The 15,822-nt window shown below is 36.7% G+C and overlaps 2 long non-coding RNA genes across 2 annotated transcripts in view; one reads left to right on the plus strand and one right to left on the minus strand.

Moving 5' to 3' along the window:
* LOC309618328 overlaps nt 1-15,822 on the plus strand; it is a 673,944-nt gene that overhangs the window by 642,348 nt on the left and 15,774 nt on the right. The window lies entirely within an intron of this gene.
* The window catches only part of LOC309618326, a 60,208-nt gene continuing 45,629 nt past the window's right edge, over nt 1,244-15,822 (minus strand). Inside the window, exon 3 of the long non-coding RNA XR_014238414.1 lies at nt 1,244-3,397. This is a non-coding gene — a long non-coding RNA (uncharacterized lncRNA). The remainder of the gene's footprint in view (nt 3,398-15,822) is intronic.

Consider the following 15,822-nt stretch of genomic DNA (forward strand, 5'->3'; position numbering starts at 1 on the left):
CAGCGTCACTAATCATTAGAGAAATGCAAATCAAAACGACAGTGAGGTATCACCTCACACTGGTTGGAATGGCCATCATCCAAAAATCTAGAAACAATAAATGCTAGAGAGGGTGTGGAGAAAAGGAAACACTCTTGCACTGTTGGTGGGAATGTAAATTGATACAGCCACTATGGAGAACTGTATGGAGGTTCCTTAAGATACTAAAAATAGAACTACCATATGACCCAGAAATCCCACTACTGGGCATATACCCTGAGAAAACCATAATTCAAAGAGACATGTACCACCATGTGCATTGCAGCACTATTTACAATAGCCAGGACATGGAAGCAACCTAAGTGTCCATCAGCTGATGAATGGGTAAAGAAGATGTGGCACATATATACAATAGAATATTACTCAGCCATATAAAGAAACAAAATTGAGTTATTCGTAGTGAAGTGGATGGACCTAGAGACTGTCATACAGAGTGAAGTAAGTCAGAAAGAGAAAAATAAATACCATATGCTATTACATATTTATGGGATCTAAAAAAAAAAAAAAAAAGGTTCTGAAGGACCTATAGTCAGGACAGGAATAACGATTCAGATGTAGAGAATGGACTTGAGGACACGGGGAGGGGGAAGGGTAAGCTGGGACAAAGTGAGAGAGTGGCATGGACTTATATATACTACCAAGTGTAAAATAGATAGCTAGTGGGAAGCAGCCACATAGCACAGGGAGATCAGCTCAGTGCTTTGTGACCACCTAGAGAGGTGGGATAGGGAGGGTGGGAGGGATACACAAGAGGGAGGAGATATGGGAATATATGTATATGTATATGTATAGCTGATTCACTTTGTTATAAAGCAGAAACTAACACACCATTGTAAAGCAATTATACTCCAATGAAGATGTTAAAAAAAAAATACGGCATGATTTCTGGAAGTTTTAATTGATAGTAATAATAAACAACTTAGGATGGTTGAAAACAAAAAAAAATTCTAAATATCTGAACAAGCTGATAGAAACCAAATCAGAAAATTTGCTGCCCTGCTAAACTTGTGCTCTCTGAAGTTGTTTTGTGCACCCCTTGTCATTTCATTTGACGTATTCTCAAATCTATGTTGGCTAATACGTAGATGGCTAATACTTTTTAGCCACACCTATTAGGCAATAGCATAGGTTGGCCCTTAGGATTGTCGATATGCAGCTACATTTTAGGGGGATGTTTTACAAACACTGCTTTCATTTATTTAAATCGACTTTATTGAGTTATAACTTATGAAAATAAAATGCACCCATTTTAAGTGTACAATTCAACAAATTTGATAAATATATGCAATCACATAAACACCACTACAATCAAGATATAAAACATGCCCAGTACCTCAGAAAGGTTCCTCATGTCCCTTTGAGGTCATCCCCACCCTCAGTCCCAGGTAACCACTGACGTGCTTTCTGTCACTACTGATCAGTTTCATTCCTTCTTGAATTTTACATAAAATCACACAGCATGTACTCTTTTGCATCTGGTTCCCTTGCTCAGAACAATGTTTTGTTCCCCTGTATATAATGTGTCTTTTTTCTTCTGTCCATAGAAAGATTTTCTCTTTATCTTTGTTTTTCAGAAGTTTGATTATAATGTGCCTAGGCATTGTTTTGTTTGTATTTATCTTGCTTGGAGGTTTTTAGCTTTTTGAATCTGTAAATTTATCTTTTTGTCAAGTTTGGGAATTTGGGGGACATCATGGCTTCAAATATTTTTCTATCTTCCTCCATGAACTCAAATTTTACATGTTAAAACAAATTTTATGTCTTTGAGTCTCTGTTTATTTTTTAATCTTTTTTCTCTCCATCTCCAGATTAAATACTCTTTCTTGTTCTATCATCAAATTTACTGACATTTTTCTTTGTCATCTACATTTTGCTCATCCAGGAGGTATTTTTTTCTTTCAGATATTGTATTTCCCACTTCTAAAACTTCCATTTTTAATATTTTCCATTTCTCAACTGAAATGTTCTATTGTTTTCATTCATTACAATCATATTTTCTCATATCATTGAGCATTTATAACATCTGCTTTAAAATCTTTGTTTGACAATTCCAACACCTGGCTTATTTCAGAGGCAGTTTTTTCTTACTGATCTTTTCTACTAAAAGAATGATTCACATCTTCATGTTTCTTATGTTGAGTAATTCTGGATTGTATCCTAGACTTACACATTTAATGTTGTGGAGACTCTGGATTCTCTTACATTGCCCCATACAGTGTTGATTTGATTGTCTTATCAGGTTGTTTTGGTTAAATTCAAAGTGCACACTCTGTCTCTTGGGCAGCAGTTCTGATCTTAATTTTGTCCTTTTAGCTTTGCTGTGCTAAAAGCTTGAAGTTGACCACACACAGGTGTGGTTCACGTGTCACCCAGATATTTGAGAAGAGTTTATACACTAATTATTGGACTTTCCCTCCACAGGTGTCTCCCCCGGATCCCCACTATGTTTTCCTGTAACTGTGGTTGCCCTCATCTCTGTCTTCTGTTGCTTCAAATCAAAATGATGGCAGATTTTCTTTCTAAGTTTTACTACCCCACATGTGCAGATTAGGGCCTCTCCTCAGGCAGGAAACAGTTAAAGTGGGAAACTCACTCATATGTATTGTAGGTATTAACCACACCTACAATACATATATTTTTAGATTTCATATTTGTTATATCAGGGTGAATCAGTATAACAGGATCTTTCTGAGTTATCACTAGAAATGGAACCCACATTTATTTTTAATAATCAAATTATGGTAACTTCAGATGCCCCTGGCATATCTGGTGAAAACTGATTCACCTCAGTGTATTCTTTGGCTATTATAAGACGTCATAAAAGGGGTACCTTAAACATGCCTACAAACCAGTGTATTGACCACTTTTGCCATACAATTTTCACCCTCTTCCCCATTGTGTGTGTTCACTGACTGCAAAGTCTTTGGTGAAGTCTCACCATTTCCACTGGTTGCTGTGTTGCCCCTAAACAAGTTCTGAACAGAGGCAGAGAGATGGCCTTTTCTAGTTCTTTACTTAGAATCTAAAGTAGCTCCATTTGTGTCTGGAGTCTCACAACGCATCTCATTAAATCTGTGTTGCCAGATTCCAGCATGATCTCTTTAACCAGATCTCATCTTTATTTCTAAAATATGGCAATCAAATATTAATAGAGTTCAGTATCTGAGGAATATAAAACATGTCTTCACTCTAATAATAATAATAACTATAATTCATCAAATTCTGTACTTTGTTCTAGGATCTATTTGATATAGTTAGAGAGTAATACTACAGGACTTGATCTCTTAAGCCAGATTGCTTGGGTTAATGTCATTACTTTGAGTAAGGTGCTGAATCTCTTTGTGCTTCAGTTTCCCATCTAGAAAAATGAGAAAAAAATTGATCAACTTTATAGTGTTATGAGGGTTAAATGAGTTAATACACTCAATGTACACAGAATTGTGCCTGGTACATAGTCATCACTTAATAAATATTAGCTGTTAATGTAATTATATTGAACAATCCTTTAAGATAGATTTTCTTTTCTTTTTATATTTTATAAATGAGGAAACTGAGATAATAAATGCTTGAATTAGTTGCCCGAGTTCACTTAGCTTTGAAGAAATAAAACTAGGATTTTGAGTCACGCATTCTGGCTCCAGAACCCATGTAATTATTCTTTTGTTTTATATGCAGTCCATGTAGCTGGTTGGAGGACAAACATTATGCTGTTCTCCTGAATCTCCCCATGGCCTCAAAGTTCACACATTATTAACTGATATGAATAGACACTGGGAAAAGGGGGAAGGAGATTTTATCTGGCTTTTGCTCAGCCAACTAAAATTGTCTTGTAACTCCTATGATTAATTGTACTAAAAAATCTATTATATATTTAGAAGATTTAAAGTTTGTTCTGAATCATCAACTCTTTGGATTTTTGTTTGTTTGTTTGAATCTCACAAAAGACATTGCTGCTGAATCATACAAATAAGTACATAAATACCACCCACGTAACTTTTCTTATAACATAGTATTTTTTAAATTTTATTTATTTTTGTATACAGCAAGTTCTTATTAGTCATCCATTTTATACACATCGGTGTATACATGTCAATCCCAATCTCCCAATTCATCACACCACCCCACCCCCCGGGCCACATTCCCCCCTTGATGTCCATACGTTCATTCTCTACATCTGTGTCTCAATTTCTGCCCTACAAACCGGTTCATCTGTACCATTTTTCTAGGTTCCACATATATGCATTAATATGTGATATTTGTTTTTCTCGTTCTGACTTACTTCACTCTGTATGAGAGTCTCTAGATTCATCCACGTCTCCACAAATGACCCAATTTCTTTCCTTTTTATGGCTGAGTAATATTCCATTGTATATATGTACCACATCTTCTTTATCCATTTGTCTGTTGATGGGCATTTAGCTTGCCTCCATGACCTAGTTATTGTAAATAGTGCTGCAATGAATATTGAGGTGCATGTGTCTTTTTGAATTATGGTTTTCTCTGGGTATATACCCAGTAGTGGGATTGCTGGGTCATGTAGTAATTCTATTTTTAGTTCTTTAAGGAACCTCCATACTGTTCTCCATAGTGGCTGTATCAATTTACATCCCCACAAACAGTGCAAGAGGGTACCCTTTTCTCCACACCCTCTCCAGCATTTGTTGTTTGTAGCTTTTCTGATGATGCCCATTCTAACTGGTGTGAGGTGATACCTCATTGTATTTTTGATTTGCATTTCTCTAATAATAGGTGATTTTGAGCAGCTTTTCATGTGCTTCTTGGCCATCTGTATGTTTTCTTTGGAGAAAAGTCTATTTAGGTCTTCTGCTCATTTTTGCATTGGGTTGTTGGTTTTTCTAATATTGAGCTGCATGAGCTGTTCATATATTTTGGAGATTAATTCTTGATCTGTTGATTCATTTGCAAATATTTTCTCCCATTCTGAGGGTTGTCTTTTCATCTTGTTTGTAGTTTCCTTTGCTGTGCAAAAGCTTTTACGTTTCATTAGGTCCCATTTGTTTATTTTTGGTTTTATTTCCATTACTCTAGGAGGTGGATCAAAAAAGATCTTGCTGTGATTTATGTCAGAGTGTTCTTCCTACATTTTCCTCTAAGAGTTTTATAGTGGCGGGCCTTACATTTAGGTCTCTAATCCATTTTGAGTTTATTTTTGTTTATGGTGTTAGGGAGTGTTCTACTTTCATTCTTTTACATGTAGCTGTCCAGTTTTCCCAGTACCACTTTTTGAAGAGACTGTCTTTTCTCCATTGTATATCGTTGCCTCCTTTGTCATAGATTAGTTGACCATAGGTGCGTGGGTTAACCTCTGGGCTTTCTATCCTGTTCCATTGATCTATATTTCTGTTTTTGTGCCAGTACCATATTGTCTTGATTATTGTAGCTTTGTAGTATAGTCTGAAGTCAGGGAGTCTGATTCCTCCAGCTCCGTTTTTTTTCCCTCAAGACTGCTTTGGCTATTCAGGGTCTTTTGCGTCTCCATACAAATTTTAAGATTTTTTGTTCTAGTTCTGTAAAAAATGCCATTGGTAATTTGATAGGGATTGCATTGAATCTGTAGATTGCTTTGGGTAGTATAGTCATTTTCACAATATTGATTCTTCCAATCCAAGAACATGATGTATCTCTCCATCTGTTGGTATCATCTTTAATTTCTTTCATCAGTGTCTTATAGTTTTCTGCATACAGGTCTTTTGTCTCCCTAGGTAAGTTTATTCTTAGGTATTTTATTCATTTAGTTGCAATGGTAAATGGGAGTGTTTCCTTTATTTCTCTTTCAGATTTTTCATCATTAGTGTATAGGAATGCAAGAGATTTCTGTGCATTAATTTTGTATCCTGCAACTTTACCAAATTCATTCCTTAGCTCTAGTAGTTTTCTGGTGGCCTATTTAGGATTCTCTATGCATAGTATTATGTCATCTGCAAACAGTGACAGTTTTACTTCTTCTTTTCCAATTTGAATTCCTTTTATTTCTTTTTCTTCTCTGATTGCCATGGCTAGGACTTCCAAATCTATGTTGAATAAGAGTGGTGAGAGTGGACATCCTTGCCTTCTTCCTGATTTTAGAGGGAATGCTTTCAGTTTTTCACCATTGAGAATGATGTTTGCTGTGGGTTTGTCATATATGGCCTTCATTATGTTGAGGTAGGTTCCTTCTATGCCCACCTTCTGGAGAGTTTTTATCAAAAATTGGTGTTGAATTTTGTCAAAAGCTTTTTCTGCATCTGTTGAGATGATCATATGGTTTTCCTTCTTCAATTTGTTAATATGGTGTATGACATTGATTGATTTGCATATATTGAAGGATCCTTGCATCCCTGGGAGAAATCCCACTTGATCATGGTGTATGATCCTTTTAATGTATTGTTGGATTGTGTTTGCTAGTGTTTGGTTGACGATTTTTGCATCTATATTCATCAGTGGTATTTGTCTGTAATATTCTTTTTCTGTTGTGTCTTTGTCTGCTTTTGGTATCAGGGTGATGGTGGCCTCATAGAATGAGTTTGGGAGTGTTCCTTCCTCTGCAATTTTTTGGAAGAGTTTGAGAAGGCTGGTTGTTAGCTATTCTCTAAATGTTTGACAGAATTCACCTGTGAAGCCATCTGGTCCTGGACTTTTGTTTGTTGGAAGATTTTTTTTTTTTAATTTTTTAAAAAATTTATTTATTATTTATTTATTTATGTCTGTGCTGGTCTTCGTTTCTGTGTGAGGGCCCTCTCCAGCTGCGGCAAGCGGGACCCACTCCCCATCACGTTGCGCGGGTCTCTCACCATCGCGGCCTCCCCCGCCGTGGAGCACAGGCTCCAGACGCACAGGCTCAGCAGCTGTGGCCCACGGGCCCAGCTGCTCCGCGGCACGCGGGATCCTCCCAGACCAGGGCCCGAACCCACGCCCCCCGCACTGGCAGGCAGACCCCCAACCACTGCGCCACCAGGGAAGCCCCTGTTGGAAGATTTTTAATCAGAGTATCAATTTCATTACTTGTGGTTGGTCTGTTCATATTTTCTATTTCTTCCATGTTCAGTCTTGGAAGTTTATACCTTTCCAAGAATTTGTCCATTCCTTCCAGCTTGTCCATTTTATTAGCATAGAGTTGCTTGTAGTAGTCTCTTAGGATGCTTTGTATTTCTGCAGTGTCTGTTTTAACTTCTCCTTTTTCATTTCTAATTTTATTGATTTGAGTCCTCTCCCTCTTTTTCTTGATGAGTCTGGCTAATGGTTTATCAATTTTGTTTATCTTCTCAAAGAACCAGCTTTTAGTTTTATTGATCTTTGCTATTGTTTTCTTTGTTTCTATTTCATTTATTTCTGCTCTGATCTTTAAGATTTCTTTCTCTCTGCTAACATTGGGTTTTGCTTGTTCTTCTTTCTCTAGTTCCTTTAGGTGTAAGCTAAGATTGTTTATTTGAGATTTTTCTTGTTTCTTGAGGTAGGCTTGTATAGCTATAAACTTCCCTCTTAGAACTGCTTTTGCTGCATCCCATAGGTTTTGGATCATTGTGTTTTCACTATCATTTGTTTCCAGGTATTTTTTGATTTCCTCTTTGATTTCTTCAGTGATCTCTTTGTTATTTAGTATCGTATTGCTTAGCCTCCCTGTGTTTGTGTTTTATATGGTTTTTTCCCTGTAATTCATTTCTAGTCTCAAAGGGTTGTGGTCAGAAAAGATGCTTGATATGATTTCAGTTTTCTTAAATTTACTGAGACTTGATTTGTGACCCAAGATGTGATCTATCCTGGGGAATGTTCTGTGCGCACTTGAGAAGAAAGTGTAATCTGCTGTTTTTGGATGGAATGTCCTATAAATATCAATTAAATCTATCTGGCCTCTTGTGGCATTTAAAGCTTGTGTTTCCTTATTAATTTTCTGTTTGGATGATCTGTCCATTGTTGTAAGTGAGGTGTTAAAGTCCCCCACTATTACCGTGTTACTGTTGATTTCCTCTTTTATAGCTGTTAGCAGTTGCCTTATGTATTGAGGTGCTCCTATGTTGGGTGCATATATATTTATAATTGTTATATCTTCTTCTTGGATTGATCCATTGATAATTATGTAGTGTCCTTCCTTGTCTCTTGTAACAGTCTTTATTTTAAAGTCTATTTTATCTGATATGAGTATTGCTACTCCAGCTTTCTTTTGATTTCAATTTGCATGGAATATCTTTTTCCTTCCCCTCACTTTCAGTCTGAATGTGTCCCTAGGTCTGAAGTGGGTCTCTTGTAGACAGCATATATGGGTCTTGTTTTTGTATCCATTCAGCAAGCTTGTGTCTTTTGGTTGGAGCATTTAATCCATTCACATTTAAGGTAATTATTGATATGTATGTTCCTATTACCATTTTCTTAATTGTTTTGGGTTTGTTTTTGTAGGTCCTTTTCTTCTCTTGTGTTTCCCATTTAGAGAAGTTCCTTTAGCATTTGTTGTAAAGCTGGTTTGGTGGTGCTGAATTCTCTTTGCTTTTGCTTGTCTGTAAAGCTTTTGATTTTTCCATGGAATCTGACTGAGATCCTTGCTGTGTAGGGAAATCTTGGTTGTAGGCTCTTCCCTTTCATCACTTTAAGTATATCATGACACTCCCTTCTGGCTTGTAGAGTTTGTGCTGAGAAATCAGCTGTTAACCTTATGGGAGTTCCCTTGTATGTTATTTGTCGATTTTTCCCTTGCTGCTTTCAATAATTTTTCTTTGTCTTTAATTTTTGCCAGTTTGATTACTATGTGTCTCGGCATGCTTCTCCTTGGGTTTATCCTGTATGGGGCTCTCTGCACTTCCTGGACTTGGGTGGCTTTTTCCTTTCCCACGTTAGCGAAGTTTCGACTATCATCCCTTCAAATATTTTCTCACGTCCTTTCGCTCTCTTCTCCTTCTGTAACCCCTATAATGCAGATGTTGTTTTGTTTAATGTTGTCCCCGAGGTCTCTTAGGCTGTCTTATGTCTTTTCATTCTTTTTTCTTTATTCTGTTCTGTGGCCGTGAATTCCACCATTCCAACGGTCACTTATCTGTTCTTCTGCTTCAGTTATTCTGCTATTGATTCCTTCTAGTGTATTTTTCATTTCAGTTATTGTGTTGTTCATCTCTGTTTGTTTGTTCTTTAATTCTTCTAGATCTTTGTTAAACATTTCTTGCATCTTCTCGTTCTTTGCCTCCATTCTTCTTCCGAGGTCCTGGATCATCTTCACCATCATTATTCTGAATTCTTTTTCTGGAAGTTTTCCTATCTCCACTTCATTTAGTTGTTTTTCTGGGATTTTATCTTGTTCCTTCATCTGGTACATAGCCCTCTGCCTTTTCATCTTGTCTATCTTTCTGTGAATGTGGTTTTTGTTGCACAGGCTGCAGGATTTTATAACATAGTATTATATTGTTTTCATAATAACTTTGCTCAGATTCTGAACTCTATTAATTTTTGATACCAATATAAGTAAATATTATAGTTACATAAAACTTTAAGTAGGAGTAAAAACAAATATTTTTATTTGTTTTGCTCCCATGAATTTTATCTTTTTATTAAAAGATTCAAGCTACTGTTATAAAAATTACAGAATAACATGTGTAATAGAATGTATAAGAGAATGTATAACGAAATGTATAATAAAAAAGGACATTGAGGGTTTCTAATTCTATAAAATAGGACATTGAGGGCTTCTAATTCTATCTCCCATGAAATTTTGCATAGGAAGCCTTTCTGTAATATCATAGGTGTATAATCATTCAGACATTACATTAGATTACTCTGTATTAGGAAGTTTTGATTTTTATAATACTCTTTCTATATTGAGCTAGAAACTCCCTTCCTAAATTTCACTATTTAGCCTTAAGTCTAGCTGCAAGAAAACATGAAAATGAAGTCTCCCTTTCATGTTACAGCTATTTAAACTTTAAAATAATTATCCTTTCCGTATGAAGTTACATTCAGACCTTTCTTAACACATAATAATTTTCTTACATAAGAACTCATTCTTATCTATTTCCTTTTTAAAAGGCTGTGATTAGAATTTAACACAATACAATGTGTGTGATCATACTAGTGCAGAGTCCACTGAACTATCACCTCTCCTAATCTGGAAACTCTATTTGAATTAATGCAGTTCCTGATAGCCTTTTCTTTTTTTTTTTTACTTGTACCACTAATCTTGCTGGCTCAAAAAATATTATTAAATTTCCCTTATTGATTTAAATATTATTTAAATATGACATCAATCTATAAAGATATACTACTGCTTTCTAGGAGCAAATCTATTTAAAGCAATACACACATATATTACAGTTTTTTAGCACACATACTCATTTATACTCAAGTCATAGGAATTTATGCTACCAGTGAAGACTGAATAACAGATATCTAATCTGGGTTTAGTTTTACCATAATTGTTGTACATATCCCAATTTTTGTGATATTTTTATATATGGCTCTGCTAATATAAATGTCAGTGTCTCAGATGCTATTTTTCCCTGAGCTTATCTACCAAATTAGAATGTCCTAATTTAGATGAGACACCAGTCATATTTGTCCTCTTGTCAATGTTCTGTCTTTCAGAGAAGCTGACCCCTAACTTTCCTTCAACAGAGGATAATACCAGACTAAGCAACTAAATTTATGCCACATTAACTTCTAGTTGGGTTTTCCTAAAGTGTCGACAGTCATATGACGAGCTCATTCTCAGGATGTTAGATGGGGCATCAGCATATTAAGTCCACATTGCCTCAGCATAAAGTTTAATCATTTTTGCCAGACATTTGAGAAGAGTTCCCTATCTCTACTGTGCATGCTATTTACCTTCTGTTGTCCCCTAAAGTGAACGTGGTATTCTAGGTTGAGGTCCTTGAATTGTGACCCTCCCCCACCACATACACACACATGCATACACTTCCCATCACACAATCACGTAGGCTGGCTTCCTGATTTTTTTCATTATATGCTTTATCTGAAATATCTTCCCATCTTCTCTCCTCCATCTGTCTTCTATCTATGCCTCTGGTCCTGCTTATCATGTCCCAGTCCTTTTGGGAAAAATCTCATAACAACTCTGACCTAAGTTTCTTAAAGCCTGAGGGACCTAGTTCTCTGGAATAAAAGCAAAGGAAATAACTTCTTAGAAGAAATAGTGCAAATAAAGGTGCTCCATGTCCTTTTTACTCCTCCCTCTAACTTATGAGAAATGCAGAGGGAATCAGTTAAGAAGGCCACTCCACAGGAGAATTAGAGAGTGAGATATCCTAATTGTCTATCACCGCAACTGACACCACATCAGTGACACCAAACACAGTGCTTGACACATTATAGCCAGACACATCAGGAGTATCTCATCAACACTTGGAGAATACATCTTTAGGAAAATGGGTGAAGTGGAAATTGGTGAAATGTATCTCATAATTGCACTGCCCAACTTGACCTATAAGGAAGGGCTTGGAATAGGGCAGTTAGAGGCAATTCAACTAGTACAGGCACAGCAATTGAATAACTAGTTCATTAAAAAAAATTATCTTGCATCCCAAATGGACATGCAGGCTTGGAGCAGCCAGAAGAAATACCTGCTAAACTATTTTTCAGGTCTCGAAATGTGATATCATGGTAAAAATTCTGAATGCTTTACAACTTGGAATGTTTTGCACAGGGAATGAAAGTGTCAAAGGGGTATGGAAGATTATCTTCTAATATATGAATAAGGAACTGAACTTTTTACACACAGTCTTAAAAGTAGAAGGAGAGTGACTATAAGGCACATGGAGAAAGACTTTGATTCAGTACAAAAAGAAACTTTGTAAAACAAAGCAACTTCCAACGGGGATGTTCTGGACAGACCTTAAAAAAGAGATGACGGACTAGTGAGATAATTCATAAGGTGCATTCTAGTTTTGAAATTCTATGATTTATGAGTCTTTGAGATTTCTTGCTGGAGTGAAAGAATTAGAGGCATTCCCACTGTTAGCAGGAGTATTATTTAGACCACCACCATCAGAATCACCTTAAACAATTACTTAAAATGCAGATTTCTACCAACAAGGACCTACTGTATAGCAAAGGGAACTATACTCAGTACCTTGTAATAACCTATAATGGAAAAGAATCTGAAAAAGAATATATATATATATATATATATATATATATATATATGTTTATATATATAAGTGTATAACTGAATCACTTTTGTTGTACACCTGAAACTAACACAACATTGTAAATCAACTATACTTCAATAAAAATGTTAAGGACTTCCTTGCTGGTGCAGTGGTTAAGAACCCACCTGCCAATGCAGGGGACACGGGTTCGATCCGTGGTCTGGGAAGATCCCACACGCCCCGGAGCAACTAAGACCGTGCACCACAACTACTGAGCCCATGCGCTGCAACTATTGAAGCCTGCATGCCTAGAGCCTGTGCTCCACAACAAGAGAAGCCACGGCAATGAGAAGCCCATGCACTGCAAGGTAGAGCAGCCCCGGCTCACCACAGCTTGAGAAATCCCGCACACAGAAACAAAGACCCAACACAGCCAAAAATAAAATAAATAAATAAATAAATAAAAATTAAAATGTTAAAAAAATAATTCTGGTACTCTTGGTGCTTGTTCATACTTTTCTTTATAATCATAATCGATGTAGTTTTAAAAGTTTTAAGTAGAAAAAATAAAATGAAACAAAATGCAGATTTCTGAGCTCAATCCAAGGGATGCTATCCAGGCTCTCTTGAGAAGGAACCTTGAAATCAGCATTTTATAAAGTCCCAGGCAATTCTAATGCCCACTAAAGTTACAGAACTTTCCATTTAATGTTTGCCAATTTAAGTAAGCATCAGGAGCCACGGGTTCGTTCTAACAGGACATTATCCATCCTTAGTTACTGACATCATTCCTTTGTTCTTTAGGTTCTCTGGCCTTTTGTACTTCAAAGGCGTATGCTTAAGAGGAAGAGAAAATAAGTACAAAAGTCTTGGTGCTCCATAGGTAAGATAGTTTCTGTTGGATATCATTCATTTTTTTCTGTTTTCAATAAACATAAAAAATAAGAAAATCTGCAAACAATAGTGCGACATGGAAAATAATACTTTTTGCTAAAAGTGCATATTATGAAAGCCTCCCAAATGCTATTAATATCTGCGGCTCTCTTATAAAATATTCAAAGTGTCTATAACTCTGGATAGCAAGTGCCTAGAAACATCAAAAGAACCTTCACAGTAATCCTCAAGCAAAAAGATATTTAGCTGTCTCTCCATTTTAACAAGGAGCCCAGGGATACCCATAAAAAAACACTGGATGTGGGCTCACATCAAATTTAAAACTTCTTGAAGCTTCTATCTGAGACCCTGCCACCTCTTTTCCTAACTCCCTGTTTGAATCAAGAGTCGTTGTATTGAGTCCCAGCTACCTAGAAATGAAGACCTCCTATATGTTCAGACATCTATCCCCACTCTTATGAATATAGCAATCCATGCAAGCCATGATCAATCTTTGTCTCAAGGCTTTAAAACCCTTCCTTGTGTCCCTGCTTCCCTTTCCCTTAGATCCAGCATCAGATGAGCTGCCATGTCGAGGAAGTGAATCCATGCTACCAAATGACTAAAGGTCATCTATATTTCACTCTTATAGGAAAGGTACCCAAATGCTACCGTGACAAATCAGTGAAACCTCAAATTGCACCAAGTCACAGACTACAAATTCAGTATACAGATAAAACACATTCTCCTAACAGAAGTATCTTCTTGGCCATTATATTCAGGCCTGTAACTGGTGAAAGCTAGAGAGAAACAGTGTGACTCTATAGGAAGAGCAGTAAATTTAAAGCCAGGAAAAATGGACTTCAGACTCAATTCTGCCACAAATTCACTGTGTGACCTTGGACAAATTTCTTCCTTTTTTGTGGCCTCACTGCCTTCATCTCCAAAAATAAGATAGTAGAATTAGACAACCTCTATCATCCCTCTCAGCTCTAAGCATTTATGGAGTTTGTTTCACTCTTTCATGTTTACCTGCCTTATGATTAAAGTATTTTCCCTTCAGGAAAAAGTGTCCATAAACATACAATATAAGTGAAAAGTCTCTTGCTTCCTAATTACAATGTCTAAAAGAGTCAAGATGGTGATGCCAATTTTTTCACAATTGTAGTTTTTTTTTCTATTTTTGGTAAAATGGGTGTTCATCTGCCATCTGCATTGCTTTTAGCACTGAACAATGGTTAGAATTATGGTTCAGGACAAAGCTGTTTTGCTAGTCAGGGTTCTCCAGAGAAACAGAATCAATAGGATATATAGAGTTAAACAGAAAGAGATTTATTGTGATGGATTGGTTCACACAATTATGGAGCCTGAGAAGTCCCATAATCTGCCATCTGCAAGCTGGAGGCCCAGGAAATCCAGTGGTGTAGTTCCAGTCCAAACCCTAAGGTGTGAGAAACCAAGGGAGCCAGTGGTGTAAGTCCCAGTCCAAGTCTAAACAAAGAGCACTGATGTCTGAGGCCAGGTGAAAATGGATGTCCCAGCTCAAGCAAAGAGCAAGTTCACCTTTCCTCCACCTTTTTGTTCTATTCAGACCCTAACAGATTAGGTGATGCCCACCCCTATTGGTGAGGGTGATCTTCTTTACTAAGTCTACTGATTCAAATACTAATCTCTTCCTAAAACACCCTCACAGACACACCCAGAAATAATGCTTTACCAGCTATGCAGGCACTCCTTAACCCAGGCAAATTGACACATAAAATTATTGCCTTTCCAAAATTCCAAATATGTTATCTTCCTTGATCTTTGCAATACAAATACAAACTAGTTATTTTGTTTTTCAGATGTAGAGAATGACAGGTAGGGAAGTTAAAGGATTTGCTTCAAGTGATTCTGCCAGTGCTTTGCAGAGTTGGAGTTTGAACATGGGTCTTCTTATTCCAAAGCCTTCACTTTTTCCAAACTGCCTCTTCTACTCTGTCCAAATGCTTCCACTGGCTTGGGTTTTGTAATATTAAATAGCACCTCACATAAGACAGCTATTGCTTGGAGGCTAACAACACATGGTTGTAAAAAAGAGTTTTACCTTAGGTTGATATTTGTATGGCCTTAGTTTGCTAAATACTAGTAATAATTAATAAAAACAATCACTGCCACAACATGAACAGTAATAGTAACTCTCACCACCAGTAATGACTGAGCCCTAATTATGTGCTGGGAACTGTTCTGAACACCTTACACATATTGGCTCCTTTAAATAGAGCATTATGATATTTCCACTGGCCGTGGTGTTACAGACTGAATTGTGTCCTCCAAAATTCATATGTTGAACTTATAAACCTCCAAAGCTGTAGAATGTCACTGTATTTGGAGACAGCATTTTTATAGGGATAAATAAGGTTAAACAGGGTCATATGGGTGGGCCATAATCCAATAAAGCTGGTATCCTTATAAGAAGTGATGGAGATGCATACACAGAGAAGAGGTCATGTGAGGACAAAGCAAGAAGGTGGCCATCAACAAGCCAAGAAAAGAAGCCTTAGGAAAAACCAAATCTGCCAAACGAAACCTTGATCTTAGACTTCTAGCCTCCAGAACTGTGAGAAAACAAATTTCTTTTGTTTAAACTACCCAGTCTGTGGCTGTAGAGCTGTTATGGCAGCTCTAGCAAACTAATAAACATGTAAGATGTAAATTTTGGTAGGGTTTTCTTGTACCTCTGAAACAGATTTAAAGCAGGAGAAACTAATGCAATTGAAAAATCAGTCATGCAATTCTAGTGCTACAGATCCTCCTGCTTTTTGGCAATGGCTGTGGGATTGAGAGG

Source organism: Balaenoptera borealis (genome assembly GCF_965194805.1).
Source record: "Balaenoptera borealis genome assembly, chromosome: 20".
NCBI lineage: Eukaryota > Metazoa > Chordata > Mammalia > Artiodactyla > Balaenopteridae > Balaenoptera > Balaenoptera borealis.